This window comes from Gossypium hirsutum, chromosome A02 (assembly GCF_007990345.1).
Source record: "Gossypium hirsutum isolate 1008001.06 chromosome A02, Gossypium_hirsutum_v2.1, whole genome shotgun sequence".
In the NCBI taxonomy this organism is placed as follows: domain Eukaryota; kingdom Viridiplantae; phylum Streptophyta; class Magnoliopsida; order Malvales; family Malvaceae; genus Gossypium; species Gossypium hirsutum.
In genome coordinates, this window is record NC_053425.1 from 96321574 (window position 1) to 96347882 (window position 26309).

At 34.6% G+C, this 26309-nt stretch overlaps 1 non-coding gene across 1 annotated transcript; it reads right to left on the bottom strand.

The window, feature by feature from the left end:
- Positions 1 to 21584: 21584 nt before the first annotated feature.
- LOC121217417 (small nucleolar RNA R71) lies at positions 21585 to 21691 on the bottom strand. The gene has a single exon (XR_005913520.1). It is a non-coding gene; the product is annotated as a small nucleolar RNA R71 (small nucleolar RNA).
- Between the last annotated feature and the right edge of the window lie 4618 nt (positions 21692 to 26309).

Consider the following 26309-nt stretch of genomic DNA (forward strand, 5'->3'; position numbering starts at 1 on the left):
AGCATTGATGCGAGTATATCCTGACAGCTCCGACACATATCCTGCAGCTATACTATCTCCCTTTTCTAACCGAGTTTGCTCAGACCATCTATGGACGTTGGCGTTGCACTCCACTCTATCAAGAAGTCCGTTCTCCATAATAAAACTCTCTAATTTAGACACTGACCGTGAATCCATACCTTTGAAAATGCAAAATGTCATGCAAACAAAAGAAAAGAAATATTCAGTTTCACATGATATCAATAAATCTCAACAATAATTTATAAGGGTAGTATCTAAAGTTTAACTCTAACTAAGTTGGGCTCTTACGGTTTTTTTCTATATGAGGTTGGTTCTAAAGTTTGAGGTACCTGAACCCGCAGATTCCTCGATCCTCACCCATTATAGGCTCATTTGAATCGAGTTCAGTTCAGGGGAATACATTTCCCTATGGCTACACAGAGATGAAAATCTCACGAAACCATAGGTACGGATGTATCCCGAAAGTGATCCACTATCTTGCACGGAGGCGAAAACCTCACAAAGGCGTAGCTTCTCACTCCCACTTAAGGGTGTGACCACAACGGTCATGCTAATGCAATGCGTATCAGAACACATGCAATAATACAAACATATGTAATGCAAAGAGGGTTAAATTTTAAAATTTTTTTAATTTTCGACATTAAGACAAGAGATAATCAATTACACGGCTTGACTCTCTTATTAGTCCCCAGTGGAGTCGCCAAGCTGTCGAAACCATTTTCTAAATCGAGTCTTGGAAAATGGGAATCGATTTTAAAAACGAAAACGGCAGTCGCCACCAATCTTTTTAGGTGTGATTGGATCACCTTTAAAACATTTTGTTTTAAAATTATTAGTTTTGGTCCACGGAATAAAAGAACGGGTTCGGGAGTCGGTTACGTACGAGGAAGGATTAGCACCCTCGTAACGCCCAAAAATTGGTACCTAATTGATTATCAAATGTCTTCAATGTCGGAAATTTAAAAAATTTTAAGATGTAATCCTCTTTAAAATTCTTTGATTTTGAAAATTTGGGTGAACTCGTATCAAAACATTGACACTAAGTTAACCTTTTGGAAATCCCTATCTCGAAACGACAAATCGCCACATCCAATAAGTTAAGGCACAACACTTTGAAATTCCAAGACAGTTGCTCGTATTTTGAAAATCTTAAAAACTTAGAAGGGTACTTGACTATTCGAACTTAACGAGGAAAGTTGCAACCCAATAAGTTAGGGCACTACTTTTTCGAAATTTCCAAACACCAAGCATTGCCTTTATATTTTTTTGAAAATTTTGGAGCCTCGTCTTTTTAAAGATGATGTATGGAGAAGTGTACTACATTATAAATCATAATAATATGTTATTGTACTAGGTAGATAAAAAATGAATACTACGATAAAAAGAATAATATATATAAAGCAAAAAGAATGCAAACAAAGATATATGTATAGCATGTATTGAAAATGAATAAACAAAGACTAAACATATGGAATAATATTTAAATGATGCATGACATAAAAACATACTCAAATAATGTATGATATACCAATAGTGTCAATTTGCATATAATTGTAATAAAAATAAACTTAACACATACATGATACATACAATATAAAACATATAGAAGAACTAATAAAAAAAGTAATTGATTGCTAACAAAATATACATACAATTAAAAAACAAGACGTTTCATAACCATTTTAAAATAGTATATAATATATAATATAATAACATAGTAGCAAGAATAAAGGAATAATAATTATATAATAATATATTGGTTTGAAAGTATGTAAGAGATTTCATAATATAACAATATTAGTTTAAAATGAAATAATATATGTATAGTGAATAAATATAAAAAAAATGAAATGTGCATATAATGTGAGTTAAAAATATGATTTAATAATAATAATATACATTTTTAAAATAATATATAATATAAACATAAATAATATAATTTGCGATACATGATATATATAAAAAAATAATAAATAACATAAAAATAAAACATAATAAAGATTATATAATAAAATGTAATATAAACATATAAGAAAAATAATAGATATAATATAAAGTAACATATAAAACAATATATATATAATTAATAAATATAATATATGTGAAAATATAATAATATATAAAAGAGATGTAAAATAATATTTAAGAAAAATAATACATAATAAGTAATAATAATATATAATTAAAATAATACTTATAATAAAATAATTTTATAATATATAATATAAAAGTAAAATTAAAATAAAGCAAATAATAAAATATATATATAGAATAATAAATATAGGAGTAAATTTAAAGTTTAACAAAATTACAAGGCGGATTTCAAAGAAACAAAATTGAATTGAGGCCCTATTTAGAATGCGCGTAAAATTAGAGGGACTCACTGGGCAAAATACCCTATTCCCAAAACGGCCACGTTTCTCAGAATATAATTTAACAACTATCAGGGCCTAATTAAAACTAAAATAAAATAATAGGGCCAAATCAAAAATGAAATAAAGTTTAATTGTAAACGTAGAAGGACCGATTGGGAAATTAACCCAATTTTAAAAAATGCGTGGATCCTCCCCGGGTAATCGGGTCAACACGCGGATCCTGGGGGTCGAAGAACGAAGCCGTTTCGTTCGAGCTATATAAGCTACCTTCTCAGCTTAAAATTCATTTGAACCCCGATTTTTTAAAAAAAAACTAAAAAATTCTCTCTGAAAGAGAGAGAGGAAGGGAGCTCCGGTTCTGGCCTTCGTAGGCCACACGCCGGTCCACGCGCCCACGCGCCGCCCTAAGGGTCACTGTATATGAAGATCGAAGGGTTTAAAAATCCTCGTCTCTCAAGATCCAAAACAGGTAGTTCTTCTCCTTTTCAAATACCCTTAGTATTTTGCTAAACAGTTCATATATATGGGCAAAAAAAAAATAGAGAACAAGTCACTCGATTATCACCTTTGAAACTGTTTGTATTCATTTTTTATTTCCGCATCTGTGTAATCGTTACAAGGGTTACAAAGGCTTTTTATAGCCTACTAATTTGTTACATAAGGAAAGAAATCTCTGATTTCTTGTATCTTTGACTGATGTGCTGTGATTTCCTTGCCATTTTCTACTCTGCATTTTCGCGTATCTGCTGTTTGTTTCCTTTTCCTGCAGGCAATCGAGCGAGGGATCCGGCAGTGACCATGCTGGTGTAGACGCGTGCACTGATCACAGCGCTGATGCAGCCTTGGTGATGGTCATGACATTCATGACGTAATTTGGGGCCAGACCAAAGGACGACCGATGATCGGGGCATTGATGAGCATTGAAGCCTTTTGGGACAACTCATTAAACAGTGGCCTCGATTTGGGGGTTGCTAGACACTCCCGGAAGCTTCCAGAAATGTTTGCGGCGCCACAGTATTCAGGAAACCCTAGGGTTTTCCCTGTTTCTAAGTCTGTTAGGCCTTTTGGGCTGTTTTGTTTTGGGTCAAGGTTTGTAATGTAATGGGTTAGGTCTGACTTAGGCTAGCGGGGATAATGAGTCTGACGGGCTGCTGGGTGTAACGGGTCTTATTTGGGTTTGGGTTTAGCTTAGGGGTATTAGGTATTGTTTTAGCTATTGGGTTATACCCGGATATGGGTTTTTGTATTTGGGCTTTGGGTAGCGACAGTAGGCCTGGACTTTCAATGGACTTTTTAATAAATGTTTATTTATTTATCTAATTTTTCTTTATTTAAACCCGGTCAAATTTGGGCTATTACATTTAGTTTTGTAAATCATACAATTTTGCAGTTTAACATTAAAATACCAAAATCCAACAAACAACACAAAAACCACAGAGCAAAGCCCAAAACAAATTTACAGCCAAAAAATAATTAAACATAAACCTACTTATATATTTAACAGGTAAGCAATTCGAGCTCCCGCGTGCTGTTTAGTCTTAAACCTATAGTTCACCTGAAATGTATTAACACACGAGCGAGCTAGAAGCCCAGTGTGTGACTTGACGCACAAAACAAAATTTCCTTATAACATACACAAATGTAAATACCAACACAAAATTTTTCTTATCATGTTCATACATACGAATATCATATCAGAATGACACAATACCAGAAACAGACATCAAACCAAAGTATCATATTTCTAGAACATATATCATATCAAAATGTCATATCATATCAAAACAAATCCTACCCCCATCCGCTGCATACCAATTTCATCCAACTAATCACACCAATAGGACTGCATGAGTCCATCCATCCTATCACTCCGGATTGTGGTAGTATGCCACTCATAATGGTGCAGCTGAGCAACTAAACATATATTACGGTTTAACGGCCAAAGTTGAAATAATACTGCCTGAAACATTTCCTCCAACATCAAAACCCACCCTAATGCACATGCAAAATCATAATAACATTCACATATATCGTATAGTCAAATCAAATATCATATCAGAATAGATAACAGAATATGGATGTCACTCATGATTTACAAAAATAGTCATGCTTTCAAAAATTATCGACACATATATTATACATATAACTCACATACCAGATGTAACAACACATATACCTCATTCCAAATTTTTTTAAGCAAAATGGACCCCACAGAAGGTTTAATTACATATTAAATCAACCCTAAATGTACCCCACAGATGGTTTAATTATGAATTACAAATTAAATCAGCAAGCTCATTTTTGCCAAAACTTGCGCAGGAATTAAATTTAAGCCAAATATGCAAAGATAGAGATAGAGACAAAAATAACTAAAATTCCAAAAAAAAAGATTTGAACACAGGACCTCAACCACACATCCAGAGCATTTCTCCACTAAAACCAACCAATTTACTTGACAAAATTCCCACAACCTTAATTCAAAAACAAACGTAACCAGTCTTGCTTTCACTAATCCAATTTCTTCTAACCCGATTTCTAGGATGTGACACTGGCACTGTTATGACCAGCATTGGTATGTATTTTTCCATCTTCCTTTTGTAAAATACATGTATTTCCTGGGGTAAAAAAGTATTTTTTAGTAGATGTCGACGCCCCTATTGCCGGTGTGACCTCCCCAACTCGGTCTAGATGCTAGACCCGAGTTCTGAAGATTACATTAGCTACCGAAGCAGCCTGATAAGCTATCAAAGTTTTTGAAAAATGGTCCTTTTAAAACATTTGTTTATTTTGTTTAGAAAACTTAGAGTACTTGATTTATTAAACCTTAAGTTTTATTTATTTGCCTAGCAACGCAAAAGATGGTAATTACTTTTGTTTTTAGTAAATCGGGGTTCATCAGATAGTAACTGCCTAATAACCTAATTGAAAATTATAAGTGAATGTCATGCAGAAAAATTCAAAACTAAACCCTAAGTCCCCTTCCACAATTCATAAATAAATAATAAAATATTTTAAAGGAAATAAAGAATAATAATGAAACTTAAAATATTAAGAAAAATGAAATTAAGTCAAGTCCCTTCGAATGTCGCGCTCACGTCCTAACCTTAAGGGTTATCTGAAAAGATGGAATTTAAAGGGGGTAAGCTATGATGGTCAATGTGAGTTCATTTACAATAAAAACCAATAGAAAAATTTGTTAGGATACATTAAATAACATTGCACATAATCATCATAGGTAAGAAATTAGTTCAAAATATGGTTTTTCAATGCTACCACTATTTAAGCATTAGAACTCACAATGACAAATTTCAAAATAATCAATTATTTAGAATTTCCCATAATAATCATATAGGATACACACAAATTTAGAAATATGTAATCATTCATATGCACATAAATCACATAATATAACTTTTAAACACGTATGCTCATGATATCAAAGATGACATACAATTTCGGTTTTAAACATGTCACATCCAAAATATTGGGTTAGAAGAAATTGGGTTCGTGAAACCAAAAGTGGTCACGCCTGATTTTTTAGTTAAAATTATGAAATCTTGTAAAGTGAATCGATTTGGTTCAGTGGTTAAGGGATTGCGCTTGTGTGAGGAAGGTTCTAGGCTTGTGTCCTTTCGCTTGTATTTTTACTAATTTTGTCTAAACTCCTACCTTTTGGTACCTAGTTTAAGAAATATTTGTATGCATCTATTAACAAAATGAGTTAGTTGATTTAGTGGTAAGGTATTGGCTTACCCTTTGGTCTTGTGTTTAAATCCTTGCATGGTCAAAACAAAATTTATTTTTGTTTTAGGCTCTGAATAAAAATCTGATGTGAAAAATTATTAAGAATTAATGGGTAGTTTTCTTAAAAAAATAGGGGGCTTATCTCCTAATTCTTCTCCCCACAATCGTTTCTCTACCATTTTCACGTTATTTTATTTACTTTCCTCTCATTGCTCATTTTTTTCTTTCCATTTGAAATTTTTTGTTTTTGTTCTTTATGGATTTGTATTGGCTACCTCTTCATCTTCCTTTGGTGTTTGTGCCCAGTAATCGTTCTATGATCATTTTCAATTGTAGTGTAAGTTATGTTGAACTATTTCTGATTATTTTTCCTTTTAATCATTTTTGTTCAGGGTTAAGCTTTAATTTTAGTTTTCATTCTACACTCTATTAAGTGTTTCATTGGTGTTCTTGTTAGGCAAAAGAGTTGTGAATCAAAATCCTCCAGCAGTGTGGTTGTTGTGTTGTTCGATATTTTTATGGAGTAAGTATTCGAACGTTGATTTTTGGGACGATTTCTTTAAGGAAAGAGGGGTGCTTTTGAATGAGATTTTGGAATTTAATTATATTGTAATTAGTTTGTTTAAACATTTATCATAGGTTTCAGAGTGTGTTAGTTGTGTAGATTATCAATTCACAATCAGGTGTGTGATCTAACCCAAAAAACTCATCAAAAATTTGAAAAATCTAAGAAACATGGATGTTTTTTGAAACTACCCAGTAATACACGGCTGTGTGGTAGGCCGTGTGGTAGGCCGTGTGTGATTTTGTAGCCCATGTGGGTAGGCCATGTGGTGTACATAGTCGTTTGTGATTTTATAGCGTGTAGGCAAGCCGTGTGAGATTTTTGTAGATCATGTAGATAACATGAGCTAACTTTTTGGGCCGTGTGGGCTACACGGCTGTGTGGACACTTTTGGCCAATTTTTGGGCCCAACTTTGGGCCGTTTGAAGGACTCAAAAATTGGGTCTATGGGCATCTTATTGGGCCAAACAAAGAGTAAGTTTTAGTATGTAAATATACGTAGGTAAGCTTAGGAGGTATATTAAGTAGCTTACGTCATGATTAAACCATATGCTATGACATTTTGGTCTATTATATGTTTCAATAGTATGATATGATATGCTATGATTTGTATAAGATATGTGTTATGTTACGCTCCGTATAATATCTGTTTATGTAAGCATGTCATGCAACCTATGTGATATTTATGTATGTTAATGTGATTTTGCATATGCATTGGGGTGTGTTAAGATATGATGGAGGAAGTGTTATATAGTAGTTTTTACTGCAATTATGGTAGCTAGACATCATATTTTTGTCTGACAGCTTAGTTGCATATATATGAGTGGCACAATGCCACATATTGGTCTGATTAGATGGATGGACTATCGTAGTCCTATATGGTGTGATTGGCTGGACGGAGACGGTGTGTAGTGGATGAGGGTAGGACATGTTATGTTATGATATGATGTGATATGATATGATATGATATGATATAATATGATATGTTATGATATGATACGTTGTGATATGATAAGATATGTTCTAGTATGAAATATTAAAATATATTCCCTAATTTGAATTCTAATATACTATGACACTTTCCAATATATGATGAGCTCCGATACATTATATGATATGCTTTGATACTTATTATGATACGAAATTATTTTTTTATTATTGTTTATGCTAAACCCATAAGAAAAATCTGTTTGTGGGCCGGGTCAAGCACTGGGCTTTTAGCTCACTTGTTTGTTTAATACGTTTTAGGTGAACTTCAGACTTAGGACCGGACGGCGTGTGGGAGCTGAGATTTTTTTTCCACTAATTGAATATGGTGATTTACATTAGTAATTATTTTTGGACTTTTGGGACTGTAATATGTTTATGGGTTGTGTTTTGGTTTTCATTTTGTTCATTGGTTTTTGATATTTTCGAACGTAAAACTACAAAATCACACTGATTAACAAATTGGATTCCGATTTTAAAAATTAAAACTTTGAAAAATTCTTTCGTTGTGAATTAAGTAAACCCCTAAGTGTTTTTCTGTAAATAAATAAATATTTTTTAACTAATGTTAGTGTAACACCCCAAACCTATCCTAAAATTTTAGATCAAATTCGGGATGCTATATTGATCACCGAAGTGATCGTAGGTGAATTTTACAAAACAAGTTAACATGTTGAAATGCATCTTCTAATCATTTAAAATTCCAATTAGAAAATAATCGTTTAACATATTTATAAATACAGAATAAAACGTATACACTTAAAACAGAATTTGTGGCACAGCTTTATAAAATCTTATAGTTCGAAAATCGAATAATCAAATAAAAATTGAAAATACAAACTGCTAAAAATTTATTTCCGCGGAGACTATCTGAAACCTCCGCGTACTGAGTCCAGCATCCAGAATCCAGAATTAGACATAGAAAGCCAGAAAGGAGGGGGTGAGCTACTCGAGCTCAATGTGAGATCAAAACCAATTAACTACGGAATCAGACATAGAATGCTAGAAAGTAGTTCAGAAGCGGAACATACTTACAGCGCTATACAAAATAGTTGGTACGTTTGAAACGGGCGTACCGACAGATAGCAGAATTCAAAGCATAATAAGACACACTCAGTCTCACAGTTGCAAGCCATTCAGTCACATAAACGATAATTCACAAACAGTCAGACAGTTACAGTTCACACTCTACAGAATTCCTACAGAATTCTCATAAGCACAAGTGCCTTTCAGTCGAGCAGTCAATATGATGCATATGGATGCAGTTGAGTTAAAGAAAACCCACCCATCCAGCCAACACACCTCTCCGCCCCCATCACTCTTCATAAGAGCTTTAAGCTTTTCCCACCAATCACTCCACTAAGGACCTTGTAAGGCCCATCCAACCCTGCACTCCAACTGATGTCATCTCGAGTTGCCTGTCAACGATGGCTATCTGGATTGTCCACGACCCTCTGGGTATTGGGACTAATAATATGCAGTTAGACTGCTAGTCACGTATATTACGTAGTAAAGCTAACGTATAAGCTATACTGTGCAATGTGGTAAACCACAGTACAGACATGCAGTATAAACTGCCAGATCAGATAGTGGTATGTAGTGTAGCTAATGTACATACGGTACAGTGCGATGTGGTAAATAGCTATACCATTAGGTTGCAATAAAACTACCAGTTCAGTCAATGATACGCAGCGATGCTGACATATATGCTGTACGGTGCAGTGCGGCAGTCCGCAGTATAGTCAAATTATCCACAACCCTTACGGTATTGGGACCGCCCATGACCCTCTAGGTATTAGGGCTATTAACCAACAGATCAGCTGTCAGTTCAGTTCAGTCAATCTACCTTCTCTTAAAAATCCCGCCCCAAAATAGTTTATGCATATGTATATATGTATGCAATCAGATCTATAGAATCAGAATACCAGTCTTAGGTAATTAACCAGAAGCATAAATTCACATCCAATTAATCAGTTACAGAATCATGCATGTGCACACTCATAACTCGAGTTCAGTACCAAGCTTATCACACAACCAAACACACATAACATACATATCAAGCCTAGTTCAGAGTCATAATTACCTCAGTAAGGCTTAGTTGAGGGTTGGAACACACAGAGTTGCGATTACACTTAAATTTGAACTAAAAGCCTTATTTAGCGAGATAGGGCCACACCCCCATGTGCTCAAGCCGTGTGGAGCAATCCAGGCTGTGTGGGGATCCAAACGCCTGTGCAAAGGGTAGCACAAGGCCGTGTGACAGAGGCATACACTCGTGTGAAGTAGGGACACGGCTATGTGAACAGGCCGTGTAGCTCACTGTGCAATTTGCTAAAATAAGGTTTAGGGAAAACATGGCCGTGTGAGGGTTTCACATGCTTGTGTGCCCACCAGACACGGCTGTGTGTTCTAAAACATGCACCTATGTGGGATTCCTAAATCCCCAAATTAGTCACATGACTATGTGGCCAGGCCGTGTTACTCTAAATGTTTGAAACCCTAATTTCCAAACTCACACGCCCATGTGCCTAAGGGACACGGCCGTGTGAATTCTGACCACACAACCATGTAGCCAGGCCGTGTGGCACCCAATTTGGCCTAGAAACCCTAATTTCCAAATCCACACGGCCGTGTACTGTTGCACACGCCCGTGTAGTCATCGGGGAGGTCACGAAACTACCCCCAGAATAGCCCGAAACCACCATCTAAGCCACCGGAACCATCTCTAATCTTTGCCCTACCAAAAATATATTAGAAAGTGGCAGTTTCTCCTCACTTCCAATGTCTAGAACCTAAAATCTTTGGGTTAACACATAAACAAAATAAGTCAAAACAGAAACTTTGTAACAATGATAATGAAAAGAAAATGTTTCTAATCCCACACCTATTTTACAATCGGTATAGATGACGGAGGAGCGACAATCCTAAAACTTCCCAAACCGAGATTGTGTTCCAAAGAAGAGAAAAGCACCGAGAGAACAAAAACAAGGAAACGTCCCAAAAAGGAAAAGAAAATAATAACAAATAAAAACTAATATATATTAACCACATAATTTAATAATTATAAATAATCCTAATTATTAACTAAAAAGAAACAACACAAAATAAAACGGTTCACCCCAAATCGCGTACCCGATGACTCGAACCCAAAACCTCAAGGTGCACTAACACTTCCTCAACCACTAGATCAACAGGCCAATTCTATCACTAAAATGCATAACTAATCACTTAAGTGCAACCTTCTCACTGTCCCTGTGCTCAAAATCCAAAACTTCTAGGCCCTTAAATTCGGGGCATTACAATTAGCATTAACTGAGAAAAATTTGTTCAAAATTGGTATTTCCAGAGCAATTGAATTTGAAATAGATTTCAACATTTCAAATAAGTGTTTTCGAGCTTAAGTTTTTTTCTGAATGTTTGTGAGAGTTCTACCAAGTTTTATGTTTTTGAAATGCTCAACTAAGTTTGGTTAAAACAAAAGTTTTTTTTAACAAACTAATATAAATCTTCTAGATTCAACCATAACGTTTAGCCTGGGTTTAGGGTGGTAAAAAAAAAGATTTATCCTACCCTACTGCTATACACCACATTGGGAGTTCCCTGGAACTCCAACCACTATGACACCAGATTGTGGACTAACCACCATTAGTTTGTAGTTTTAATTGCCAATGACTGTGGACACATAAAAAATTGACACAGTTGGAATCTGCTCTAGCTATGGGTACACAACAAAATATTGCAGATGAAACTCGCCAAATAGCCGTGGAAGCATGACATACTCATAGATAAAAGCTATCAGAGGGTTGTCATTGCATGGTAAACTGATGTAGATGGAATATACTCTAACTATGAATACACAACAAACATTTAAATGTATATTTACTATCGTTACTTCCTCCAATCATATCAACCCAACCCATGCAATGCAATATAATTAATTTAACACATTCATAAATTGAAACATTTAATGCTTTAACACATGGCAATCAAGTAGAAAAGTCATGCTTTTCATATATTCGATTTGACAATAATTTAGGGCATATCTTCCATGCAATCACTACAAATATATATACGGTAACATATACAATTTACAATTCATGAAAACATTCATAATCACAAATAAATATCATATTAAATCGATCATTCATGGATTCTAGTATGCCTCAAATCATAAGATACCTAATTGCATAATTCAATTCACTAAAAATAGTTTCAAACCTAATCAAGGACTAATCTGATCAAAACATAAATTTTTTTGTCAAAACTATAATTTATTGGTTCTAGGGGACACACGACTATGTGACTGAATCGTGTGGGAAGCCTTGGGCCATGTGAAAGGGGTACACAGTCGTGTGGTTAGGTTGTGTGAGACTGAAGCCGTGTGGCATTCGAAATCCCAACTTATAGGGGAGACATGGCCATGTGGCAGGCTGTGTGGGGAGTCCTAGGCTTTGTGAGAAGCATATACCTAGGGTTTCAAGGGGGAACATGACTATGTGTGAGGCCATGCAATCTAAACGGGTAGGCCAAACGCCCCGTGGTAGGCTATCTGGTCTGGTTTGGTTTCAATTTTGTCTCGATTTTCTCATAAAAGAACACACACATGATTTCTGAGGTCTTATACGATGATCCTCACGTCCAATTCTGATTGGGGACACCTATACGGGTCTTTCGATTAACTAAAATGAAAGAAGTAATATCGATGTTCACAATTTATCGTATTTAACAAGAGTTTTGGGAAACTCATAAAAGATTCAGAATTTATTTTGAAAAATTATCAAGAACAATATTATACCAAATTTTCTAGGGTTCTACGTAATTGAAAATATGAATTCTTACCGATCTAGATGGAGATTCAAATATTATCACGGGTTGATTCATCGATTGAAGAAGAAACAGGTTCGAATGAGAATTGATTTTAATTTGGGTTTCCAAAAATTCAATTTCCAACAAAAGATAATAAAATTTTTATGAAAGGAGAAGGGCTAAAAGGAAAAGATGTATTTAAATAAGAGAGAAGAGTAATTCAATTTAGGGTTGGAAAAAGAAGTAAATATCCTTTTGTATTTAGGAAAAAAGATTTACTGGTTAAGGTCTAAAAAGTTTAAGGGTTGTTTTGGTAAATTATATTGTCAAAATTAAGAAAAAAAAAGGAGAAAAAATGAAAAGAGTAAGGCTTAAACCTTAACTCTCTAGGAAATCTACTAAGCTTTTAACCACTTACATTAAGGCTTATTTCTTATTAGTTTTATTAATTCTAACCCTATGACTTTTGAGGTGTAACAGTCGGTACCGATATCATATTTGAATTTTTTTATCAGGTTTTAATTTGGTGTCGAGCTTCTCTTTGCCAAGACCGAAAAAAAGCGGTTGTTTTTTGAAAAACATTATTTAAATAGGGGACATGGGAAAAGTAGAAAGACAGAAGAAAATTAAAAAAAAAAGAGAGAAAAAGAAAGACTTATCATGGTTTACCTACTTCAGAAAATGAAAAGGAAAAGACACTTGAAAAATAATGAAAAAGACTTGGGAAAAGAAAAAGAGAGCAAGAGAAGAGGGATAAATTGGGATATGGATATAGTTGTATATAGGATTTGTTAATTTTTATTATTTTAAGTTAATTTTGTCTTTAATTTATTTTTAAGAGTAAAGTAAAATGTGATTTTTTTAAATGGTGAGTTTTATTAATGTGTTCTTCTCAATTTTGTACAATTATGCATGGAGCTTGGAAAGTTACAAAATTAAAACTCATTAATTTGGTTTGACTAAGTATATAGCTACAAGATAAATATATAGGTGCTAATTATAAATAAAGAGATTTTAATTTTCCATCAAAACAAATAGTTATTTAATGCGGTTTGCAAAAATCAACAGTAGAGGTATTCATGGGCTGGATCGGGTTCAAGTCGGGTCCAACTAAAAATTTAGACCCGTTTGCTAGGCCCTACTCGAAAAATGGGCCTAAAATTTTTTCCAAGCCCGACTTAGATAAAAAATACTAAAACTCGGGCCTGGCCCGCCCAGCCCGTATTAATTTTTATATTATTTTTAAATATATATAATACATCAAAAATACTAATAACATCAAAATAAATATTTTTCAATAAATTGAAAATAAATTTTAAAAAATATGTATACTTAAATAACACTAAAATAGATGCAATTTAACAAGAAAATGCCTTTAAAATAATAACAAAATTAACAATAAAACAAGTTTTATACAATATCCTAACAATAACAATAAAATAGTAGCAACAGAATAGTAAAATGGTAGCCAAATAGGGAGAAAACAACAATAAAATAGCATAAAAAACAAAATAGCATTTTTTTTGTCATTTAGTGAATTCGAGTTGGGCCAGGCCAGGCCTGGGCCAGAAAGGCCTTAGCTGATGCCTTACCCGTTTTTAAATGGGCCTTATTTTTTTGTTCAAGCCTATTTTCTGGGTCTATATTTTTGCCTAAACCCTTCCACATTTTGGGCTGGCCTTTAGGCCAGGTGGCTGGCCCATGAACAGGTTTAGCTATCAGTCATTAATTTTTTGTTTTTTTTAAAAAAGCTATCAATTTCTATAACACCCCAGATTCGGCCTAGACTTTATGGCCAAATCTGGAAGGTTACATTAATAAATTGAAACTTTTGACAATTATTTTCAAAATTTATCTAATACCGAAATCGAAAATTGAAAATTCTATAAGAAAAAACTTGCCACGACTTTTTGGTTGGAGAATATGTCTCTCATAAAAAGTTAATGTGAAATAATCAATTGTTTTTTTACAAAACCCAATTTTATAAGACCATCACACTTTAGTTACTCGCTTCGTAAAACACTTTATTTTGATTAAAACTTTGTAACAGAAAAATTCTTAGAGTTATTTAACTTTGAAAACCGTTCATTCGATTCACATGATCAAAAATCATCCCACTAAAAAATTTCTAACTAATTAAAGATATTTAACAAATTTCAAATCATAGTTAATGTCCAAAAAATAAAATAGCCTGATAATCCATAAAATCCAAAATAAAAGTTTCTGGTGGAGTTAAAAACAATAAACTGAACCGATCCCCTAAGCACTGCCAAATCCTAGGTCTGAAGTTCACCTGAAAAATGTTAAACAAGCAAAGTGAGCTATAAAAAAACCCCAATGTGTGCCTCAACCCACAAGCAAAAATCACATCAGAACATACTCAAATGCATATAGCAGAGCAAGCAGATCAAAAATTTCACATGCGTAAATGCATATATCAGAACAGAGTAATGCTACCCCCATTTGATACACAACACTTCTTCCCACTAATCACACCAAATAAGGCTACAAGAACCCATCCATTCATCACACTAATATGCGGTCCTATGCCACTCAGATAATATACAGCTGAGCTACCAGAATAAATATTTATCGGGTATGCTGCTAGATAGAAAATTTAGATATACTGCTAGAATCACAGTTCCTCTATCACATTATCATATCCCATTGATAAACCGTAATACATACATATTTTTACCCCATGCTTAACATATTTATGGATGATTTTTCCTTCGTTTTATTGAATTCGATGCTCCTAATCCTTTAAATTCATATTTTATACTCAGAAGAGCTTAGGATGGCGAAAAGAGCAAGAAACGGGCCAAAAATGGACAAATTGGGCCTAAATCAGTGTTTCACATGGCATAGGCACTTCAACACGGGTGATCCACACGTTCGTGTGTGACACAAGGGTATACCGCATGCCTGTGTGTCATGGCCATGTCGACATTAATCCAAGTCAGAATTACACACGGCCTGAGCACCTTCAAACGGGCGTGGCACACGGTCGTGTCCCTGTCAAGCCCAAGTCTAGTTCTACTCAGAAAAGGCTAATTTTGGTGTATTTTGGACATTCGAAAGCCTATATAAACACCCTAGAAGAGGATTAGAGGGGACACACAGAGTAGAAGGCAAGGAAGTACTCATGAACAGCTATCGGAATCACCTCGGAGGCAGGATCTACATCAAGACTGAAGATTTCCATCCAATTTCCTAGAAGTTCTTTGGGTTTCTTTATGTTTTGTTATTTTTCATACTTTGAGATGTTTTCCATTATTATCATGAACTAAACTCCCTAAATACCTAAGGGAGATGAAACCTAAGACGAATCTTATTACTTTTTTGATTTATATGATAAATATTTGTTCTTATTCTTAATTGTGAGTTTTAATCCTTGCTTTAATATTCTAGGATATTAATTCAGGTTTTTGATGTGCTTATTCAGCGGAGGAAAGATCCTTGTTTAAGAGTAGATCATTCATAATTAAGCAGAGTTGCATGCAATCCTAGAGATAGGATGACATAAATCTACCGGATTATAGTCAAATCTAATAAGGGAATCTATAGATCGAGTTAATGCGACTATAGGGGTTTTAATTAGAAAAAGATTTCAATTAATCAACCTAGAGTCAGTTTTTTTTAGTCTCGAAAGGGATATTAACATAAATCAGGGATTTCTACAGAATAAGTCAAGTGAATAAATCATCTAATTCAAAGGTAATAAGTGAAGTCTAGGTGGATTCTTTATTGGGTATTGTCTTCTCAACGATTTTTCAAAAGTATTTTCCAACTTTAATCTCTGTCGTAATCTTAGCTAATTTGATAATTAGTTTTATGTAAACATTCTCTTAATTTTTAGGCTAGCCAATAAAAAGATAGTAATTACTCGTACTTTTAGTCCTTATGGATACGATATGATAGTAATTACTAGTACTTTTAGTCCTCGTGGATACGATATTTTCGGTCTTACCATAACTATACTGCTGTTCGATAGGTGCGCTTGCCTTAAGTCGAATTTTTAGTTAGTGTAGTGACCATCAAGTTTTTGAAGCCGTTGCCGGGGACTAAGATATTAGGAACACTTAATTTTTATTACTTTAGCCATTTTTTTAATTTTATTGCAATTTAATTTTGTTTTTATTTACTAAATTTTCTTTTCTTTATATCTGGCAGGTCTGTACAGTTTATGACTAGAACTCGTCAGGACCTCTACTTTTTGATTGTGAGATCGAGAGCACAGCTCGCAGAAACTGAAAAGAAATAAGGCGAAGCCTACTGTGACACCCCTAATTTGACCCTAGTCGAAAAGTGATTTCGGGACCACAAAATCGAGTCATAAAAATAATTAGTCATCATATTTTATGTTTATTATATGTGAATATGAATGTGTGAAAGTTTTAAGCTTTGATTTAGTAAATTGCATGTGAATTTAGTCAATAGGACTTATGTGTGACACTTTTGAAATGTGATAGGTCAAAACATAAGGATCTATTAGTGCATGTAATAAAAAGGGTGGACTTGCATGTCAATTTCCCCCTAATTAGTAGTGGCCGGCCATGACAAATAGGGTGGACAAAGTGTGATGGGCAAAACATGTCATAACATGTTATGTTGGTGTTTCATGGGAGGAATGATAAAATAAGAAGCATGGTAATAAAATAATGGAAGGGAAAATGCTGAAAACAAAAAAAAAGGCTTCATCCTCTTTGTTCTTCTTGACCGAAAAAAAAATGAAAGGAAGAAGAAATATGTTTTGAGGATTTCGGCAAGATAGCAAGCTAAAAATTTGAGGTATGTGCATTCGGTCATAGAGAAAATTGAATCAAAAGTTGGTTGATCCTTGTCCTCCATTGCCGTAGCCTAAAGGGAGGGAGAAGAAAGTTTGGTTGCCTTGATTTTTGGCTTAGAAGATAGCTAGAATGAGGTGTGTATTGAATGATTCTTGAAAATCTATGCATGTTTGAGATGATTAGTTCAAACTCTACTTATCCCATAGATTAAACTTAGAATTTTGAGGTTTGGAAGAGGTAAGTACCTTGAAATTCTTGGAAAATTATGTATAAAGAAGGTGGTTAGTTCAAGTTCTAATCATTCAATGGCTTGTTTATTTTGTTAAGTTCGGTTTCAAGGTTTGATCAAATTATGGTTATATTTGACATGGTTGGTTTATTTCGTTATGCTTGTTATATGATAGGTATGATTTGTGTTTGGGTGATGTGTATGTGATATTGATTATATGATTCGAAAATGAGATATGTTAATGATGAAATATAATCGGCCATGGAAGTAGCTCATTTTGGAAGTATGATTTGTGGTATTTTTTTTTGTGGTTGATTATAAAATTTGGATTAAGTGAGGTAATTGGTAAAAGATGTGTTTATGATATAATACATATGCTTTCATAAGCTAAGTTATGTATATGTGATATCTTGCATATTGGTTGTTAAAGTAAGGTTTGAGATGTTAACGTATGAATATGTTTTGTATACTATTTGATGTTCATTTAGGTACGGTTATAAATGATGTAATTAGTTTTGATTTAAATTGTGAAATTGGTTGAATTATTAAGGAATAAATTTTATGACCGAATATATGGTTAAAAGGTTGGCCATGCATATGTATTTTGGAAATGGTAAAGGGTTGTATATTTATATTTGGCTATCAATTGGTAAAATATGTTTTTACATGCCTATGATATGTTTTGTTTGTGGTTCGGCAACTAATGGTTAAGTTGTTAAGTTACATGCTTGAGTTTAAAATGTGCCTTATATGTGGTTTATGAATTTGGTAAATGATAGATTGATATTTTGGATATTTCATTAGTCAAGTGATATTGTAACTATGGTATGATTTGATTCGGCACTTATGTGTAAAATTGGTAGTTATTATTTTGGTAAAATGTGCAAAATTTGGTAAGACCAAATTTTGTACTTAAGCTTAAGTGAAGTTCTTAATGCTGTATATATATATATTAACGATTAATAAATCATGTGGTTTGGCTTGACTTAGTAAATAGTGAAGAAATCCATATTTATACATAGTGTCTATGAAAGGTAGTTTTATAAATGTGATATGAGTATTTTGTTTGTAAATGAGTAGTAAATATGTTAAGAATGGTTCTAAAATGTATATGGATGCCGTGTGATTGTGTTTGATTGGGAAGTAAATTGTTTGATTTAGCTCAAGAGCTTAGAGGATCAAAGTCGGATAAGGGAAAAGAGAAAGTAAACGAATAGCCGTGGATATCTAGTCGTCGACCACTTCCGAGGTAAGTTTTAAGTGATTAAACGTTGAGTAAATTCAATCATAATAGGACATAGTGAGTTGATTTAATAAGATATGATGGGGCCATGATATGTTTTAAACTCAAATGGTAAGTTCATAAGTGTTTGGACTTGGAAATTTAAGAGCAAATTGTAATAATTTGCTTAGGCAGCAGCAGTAACGTGATTTTAGAAAATCACCATAAATTGTTGGTGTGGAATAATAGGCTGAATAAAATATGTAATCAAAGCTTAATTAGTCTAGTTTCTTATAAAAGAGACCGTGTGAGCAAAGAAATTTCCTATAAAGAGATATTTAAAGTTGTGTGAGACGGTGTCAGAATGACTCCGAAATCCCCTGTTCTGTTTTTAGAAAATCATTATAATTTTTACAAAAATGGTTATAAGATAAAATTTATATTCTTAGACTCCTTAATGAGTATAGTTTCAAATGAAATCAAATAAAACACATTTTGAATTCTGTAAAATGAGAAATTTGATTCGTAGTGAAGAGTGGTCAGATTAGTCAAACAGTGAAACAGGGGAAACTTTAAGAAAAATCTGGTATTGAATGGCCAAACCAAAAATTCTGAAAATTTTATGGATGGAATATATATGAGTCTATATTCATAGAAAATTAACGGTAATTAATTTGGAGTTTTGTAGCTCCAGTTATAAATAATTCAGTGACTATTGCTCAGGAAAAACAGCTTGTGCTGAATTTGAGATTATGTTGTAAACCTTGACAAAACTTGTTTTAGTTGCTCATAAGCTATTGATTAAACCCATACGTGAATTCTAAATTGTGATATTGTAAAATGGTATATGAGTGATAGATGTAGATTCAGCCAAGACAAAGTGTATACCTAAAAGTATATGTGGTATGTGAAGTATATTTGGATAATTGTGATGTGAATACATGAAAATTTATATTTTGATTTAGGATTTTAATGTGATGAATGTGAACATGCGTATGTGTGATAAGGCCGAATGGCCAATGTGATGAATGTGAACATGCGTATGTGCGATAAGGCCGAATGGCCAATGTGATGAATGTGAACATGCGTATGTACGATAAGGCCGAATGGCCAATGTGATGAATGTGAACATGCATATATGAGATAAGGCCGAATGGCCAATGTGATGAATGTGAACATGTATATATGTGGTAAGGCCGAATGGCTAATGCGAAATGTGTATGAGTTAGATATGAGATAAAGCCGAATGGCTAATGCGAAACGTGTATGAGATGGATATGTGGTAAAGACAAATGGCTAATGTGAGATATGTATGAGATGTGTATATATATATTGTGGCCAAATGACAAACGGCGGAAGGTGTGTTTTATTAGATATTGATGAGCTAAATAAATTACAAATATGATAGTCGATGTGAATGCTGTAACATGTGAATAAATATGCATGAAACTCTGTGATGTAAATCTGGGATTTAAGGCCCGATGACTATATGTGGTGACTATGTCCGGGTTAAGACCGCTGACTTCGTGTGGAGATTTCATCTGAGCTAAAGGTCCCACCGATAATCCGAGAAGAGTTTAAAGCTATAAGACTTCGTAATAAGAATTACTTATAAATTTACTCAATGCGAAAGGTTAAACAGGTATGTACTTCAAGTTTATATGTGAGCTTGATTTGAACTAAATCATAAGGTAGTTATGTGATGCATACGAGAGCAATCTATGAGACTATTCCTATGATTATGTGACATCGGATCAGTGTGAGAGGTTATGTGAAATCATACAATATATCTATGTCACATGAGCTCACTTTTATGTGAAAGTTTATCTGCCTATTGTATATGATGAGATGTGCATATTCGGTAAAGGGATGGTATGCCCGAAGGAAGAGTGAAATAAAAATACGAACAACTATGTTATAATTTGATTGTTATCTGTTGACACTGCTTAAAACTTACTAAGCATTGTAATGCTTACTCCGTTTACTTTGTTTTCACTGTTTTATAGATCTCAATGCGAAGCTACAGGATCGGGGATCGTCAACAACTAGTCACACTATCACTATCCACTTCTTGTTACTGTTATGTCTTGAATTATTTTATGGCATGTATAGAATAGACTAGTGGCGGAAGAATATTTTTGGTTAATGTATATAAGCCATGCGAAAATGGCATCTTTTGAATGTTTACTTAGAGAAGTTTAAATTTTATCCCTGGCTGTGCTTAGTACTTATTTAAATGAATGATCTTTATTTCAAGAAAAAGTTCAAAATTTTACTGTTTTGACATGAGTTACAAGTCTGGTAATGCCCCTTACCTATTCCGGCGACGGTTACGGGATAGGGGTGTTACACCTACAATACATAGAGGAAGGGCAAGAGGACGATATTCACACCACAACCGAGGAGATGGCTAAAAATCAGAATAATCCGCTACCTCTTGTGGTTGCTGCAAATCCAGTAAATCAGAATCCTGCTCCTCGTACTATGTAGGACTATGCTAAACCTACTTTAACAAGAACTGAATCAAGTATAGTTAGGCCTGTTGTTGCTACAAATAATTTTGAACTAAAACCTAACACAATTCAGATGATACAACAGTTCGTTCAGTTTGATGGTTTGCAGGACAAGGATCCAAACACTTCATTTAGCAAACTTTTTTGAATTCTGCGACACTGTTAAAATCAATGGCGTTTCTGATGATGCCATTCGCCTTCGGTTGTTTCCATTCTCATTGAGGAACAAAGCTAAACAGTGGTTAAACTCGTTACCACGAGGGTCAATCATAACTTGGGAACAAATGACCAAAAATTTTTTACTAAAATATTTTTCACCAGTTAAAACAGCTAAACTAAGGAATGATATTTCGTTTTTTGTGCAGATGTATTTAGAAACACTTTATGATGCATGGGAGAGATACAAGGATCTATTGAGAAGGTACCCTCACCATGGGTTACCCTTTTGGCTATAAGTTCAAACTTTCCACAACGGTTTGAATCCCTGAACTAGACAGATGATTGACACAGCTGCTGGTGGGACTATGAATAATAAGACACCTGAAGAGGCTTATGAGTTTATAGAAGAGATGTCACTGAATAATTATCAGTGGCAAGTCATGAGGACAAAGCCAACAAAAGCAGCTGGTGTTTTTAACGTCAGTTTGGTTACTATGGTCTCTAATCAGGTAGAACTTTTGAATAGAAAAATTGATGGTTTACTTGGCTCTTCACAGGTTCATCTAGTTATGTAGTGCGATGCAAGTGGAGGTGGAACGAGCAATTTAGACTATCCATCCTACGGCCTTAACATGGAGAATGAGCAAATGAACTATATGGGTAATAATCCTCGACCCCAAAATAATCCTTATAGTAACACTTACAATGCAGGTTGGAGGAACCACCCAAATTTCTCATGGGGAGGCCAAGGAAATCAAAGACCACCACCCCCTCTAGGCTTCTAACAACAACCGTACTGGCCAAAGAAAAAGCTGAACCTTGAAGAGACGATGACAAAATTTATCTCAGTAGCGGAGACTTGTTTTTAGAATACTGAAACTGCACTTAAAAATCAGCAAGCATCAATTCAAGGGCTCAAGAATCAAATAGGATACCTGGCTAAGATGATTTTAGAGACACCACCAGGGAGCCTACCTAGCAATACTGAACCCAATCCAAAAAAGTATGTGAAAGCAGTTACATTAAGGAGCGGGAAGGTGTTAGTTGAATTTGAAAAGAAGCTAAAACCAGAAGCTAACAGAAAAGAAGGTGAGGAGGAAAAACCCGAAGACAGTGAAAAACTGGTGTTGAGGGAATATAAACCACCAGTCTCATACCCAACGAAGTTGAAGAAAGACCGCATGGATGCATAATTCAATAAATTTATCAAACTTTTTAAACAATTACATATTAATTTACCTTTTTTTGAAGCTATCTCATAGATGCCTACATATGCAAAATTTTTAAAGGAGCTTCTAACAAATAAAAGAAAGTTTGAAGATTTGTCTATAGTGAAACTCAACGAAGAATGCTCGGCTATATTCCAAAATAAACTGCTAACCAAAGTGAAAGATCCAGGAAGTTTTACTATTCCCTACTTAATTGGTAGTCTGAATGTTGAGAAGGCACTAGCTGATTTAGGCGCTAGCATTAATTTCATTCCATATAAAATGTTCAAACAACTTGGCTTGGGGAACCTAAACCCACTAGGATGAGTATTCAACTAGCTTATAGATCTGTTAAATATTCTAGGGGTATTATAGAGGATGTACTTGTAAAAGTAGATAAATTTATATTCCCTGTTGATTTTGTTGTGCTCGGCATGGATGAGGATGTTGAGGTGCCTTTAATTTTAGGTCATCCGTTTTTAGCCACTGCTAGGGCTGTTATTGATGTAGGTGATGGTAAACTTGTGCTTATAGTAGGAGAAGAAAAGATTATTTTTAAAATTTATGATGCTATGAGATTTTCTAGAGAACAGGATGACTCATGTTATTTTATTGACTCTATTGATCATGCTACTCAAGACTCTTTATAGGAAATCGTACATAAAGACACGTTGGAACTGTGTCTTGCCTGAGGAGAGGAGGTAAATGATGATGATTATGAGATAGGTAAGATAAAAGATGAACTAAATTCCAATGAACCTTCATTGAGATAGAAGAGCTACGAGGGTATTGAGGTAAATAATGAATTAAAATTAAAACCCTCTGTTGAAGAATCGCCTAAATTGGAATTAAAGCAATTACCAGATCACTTAGAATACATGTTTCTTAGAGATAATTCTACATTACCAATAATTATTGCTTCAGATTTAAAGCCAACCGAAAAAGACGAGTTACTCAAAGTTTTAAAGGAGCATAAAAGAGCCATAGCCTGGAAGATTTCTGACATAAGAGGGATTAACCCTTCTTTTTTGCACACATAAAATTTTAATGGAAGATGAATTCAAACCCTGTGTGCAAGCACAAAGACAGTTGAATCCTAACATGAAAGACGTTGTAAAAGCTGAGGTAATTAAACTTCTAGATGCTAGAATTATTTATCCTATCTCTGACAGTTCCTAGGTGAGTCCTGTGCAGGTTGTTCCTAATAAAGGAGGCATGACTGTCGTGGCCAATGAGAATAACGAATTAATTCCAACACGAATAGTCACGGGATGCAGAGTCTGCATCAACTATAGGAAATTGAACGATGCCACAAGAAAAGATCACTTTCCCCTACCATTCATTGATCAGATGTTAGAAAGATTATCTGGACATATGTATTATTACTTCCTAGATTGGCTCTTCGGTTATTTCCAAATTCCAATAGCTCTTGATGACCAAGAGAAAATGACATTTACATGTCCATATGGTATGTTTGCTTATCGGCGAATGCCTTTTGGATTATGTAATGCTCCTGCTACTTTTCAGTGATGCATACTGGTTATTTTTGATGAACTCGTGGAAGACATTATGCAGGTATTCATGGATGACTTCTCGGTATTTTGTAACTCTTTCCATCTCTGCCTTAAAAATTTAAAACGAGTTTTAATTAGATGTGAGGAAACAAATCTTATACTGAATTGGGAAAAATGTCACTTCATGGTTCGTGAAAGGATTGTGTTTGGCCACAAAATTTCTAGCAAGGGAATCGAGGTTGATAAAGCAAAGGTTGAAACTTTTGAGAAACTACCTCCCCCTAGTTCAGCTAAGGCTATCGTAGTTTTTTAGGTCATGCTGGATTTTATAGACGATTTATTAAAGACTTTTCTAAAATAGCCAAGCCTTTAACGAACTTGCTAGAGAAAGAAGTACCTTTCAATTTTAGTCAGGATTGTTTAGAAGCGTTCAATACTCTTAAGGATAAATTAATTAACGCTCCAATTGTAGTTGCACCTGATTGGAATTTACCTTTTGAACTAATGTGTAATGCGAGTGATTTTGCAGTAGGAGCGGTTCTTGGACAGCAGAAAGACAAGCACTTTCAACTGATTTATTATGCTAGCAAAACATTGACAGCTGTAGAAGAAAGTTATACGATGACCGAGAAAGAATTATTGGCTGTGGTTTTTATGTAACACCCTGAACCCGAAACCGACACCGGAGTCGAACACGAGGTGTTAACTGACTTTAACCCCTTACAAAATTTATTTTCCAGACACTGCCCAATCTGTGTACTAGTCGTTTTAAAAATCATATCTTGAGTTTCGTAACTCGAAAATCAGTTTCGTAATTTTTCCCCGAAACTAGACTCATGTGCCCATCTATGTATTTTTTTCTAGAATTTTTGGTTGGGCCAATTAGTACAGTTTATTAGTCAAAGTCTCCCAAGTTGCAGGGATCGACTACACTGACCTTTGCCCATTATGACTTGGATATCTCCCTACACGGGGCTTCAATACTGATGTCGTTTGTTTCTATGAAAACTAGACTCAGAGAGGAATCTGTACATATATGGTACGACCCCTAATTATCTCTGGTTAATTTGTAATGAATTTCCAAAGTCGGAGCAGGGAATCCAGAAACCGTTCTGGCCCTGTCCCACTATAATCTGATTATCTCATAATATACTGCCCATATGATCTTTTCGTTACTTCCTCATGAAAGCAGACTCATCGAGCTTCGATTACATAATTTATTCATCAATTAATTCCACTCCTACTATTTTTAGTGATTTTTCAATCTCATGACACTGCTGCTGCCAGCATCTGTTACGAAAGTAACTAGGTCCATCTCATGCCTACCCTTGATCCAACTCAATCGAACATTCGTGCCATTTTCGCATGGCTTAAAGTTTACATGTCAAAATTCAAACACAACGTAATAGCTTATACATGCCAAAATGTTCTTCTAAGCCAACTAAGAAGAAAGTACCAAAACTTGCTATCCGGTGTGATGACTTCGACGACGGCCTGACCCCGCAAAAATAGATGAGTCCAAGCAACCTATAATGGGTGACAAGGAAACACCGAGTGAGTTTATAACTCAGTAAGTCATAAGCAATGCACTACCGTCCATCAATAACATTATCACAAGAGAAAACAAAATGGAACGAGGCTAATTACTCCATCCATTCCGAACCATACCATAGTTCCTCCAACCTATCGATTCAATTTCATATCAATTCATGCATTCACATTCCATATACTCATCAATAGGACATTGAAGCATTTTCATAAATCAATTTATTTTCGTTACAATCAAACGACTAAACGGCCTTTCACCCATCCTACGATAAATTTTATGTACGTGACTTCAAGTATAGTTGTCACATAGGTTCAAACTTACCGAGCTCAACACCAAGTATAAGCATAGCACCTATTAGCCATGTACTCAAGACACTTACCCGATCCGCTGTCCGCGATCGACTCAACAGTGTCGCACACATAGTGTCCATAATGATTCACGAATGTATATTGAGTCTGTACCCTCAGTGCTATATAATCAACTCTCACACTTAGTGCTACGTAATCAAATCGCACACTTAGTGCTACATAGTCAAACTCGCACACTTAGTGCCGCATGGTCAATTCGCACACTTAGTGCATCATATTCATTTCGCACACTTAGTGCAACATAGTCGAATCGCACACT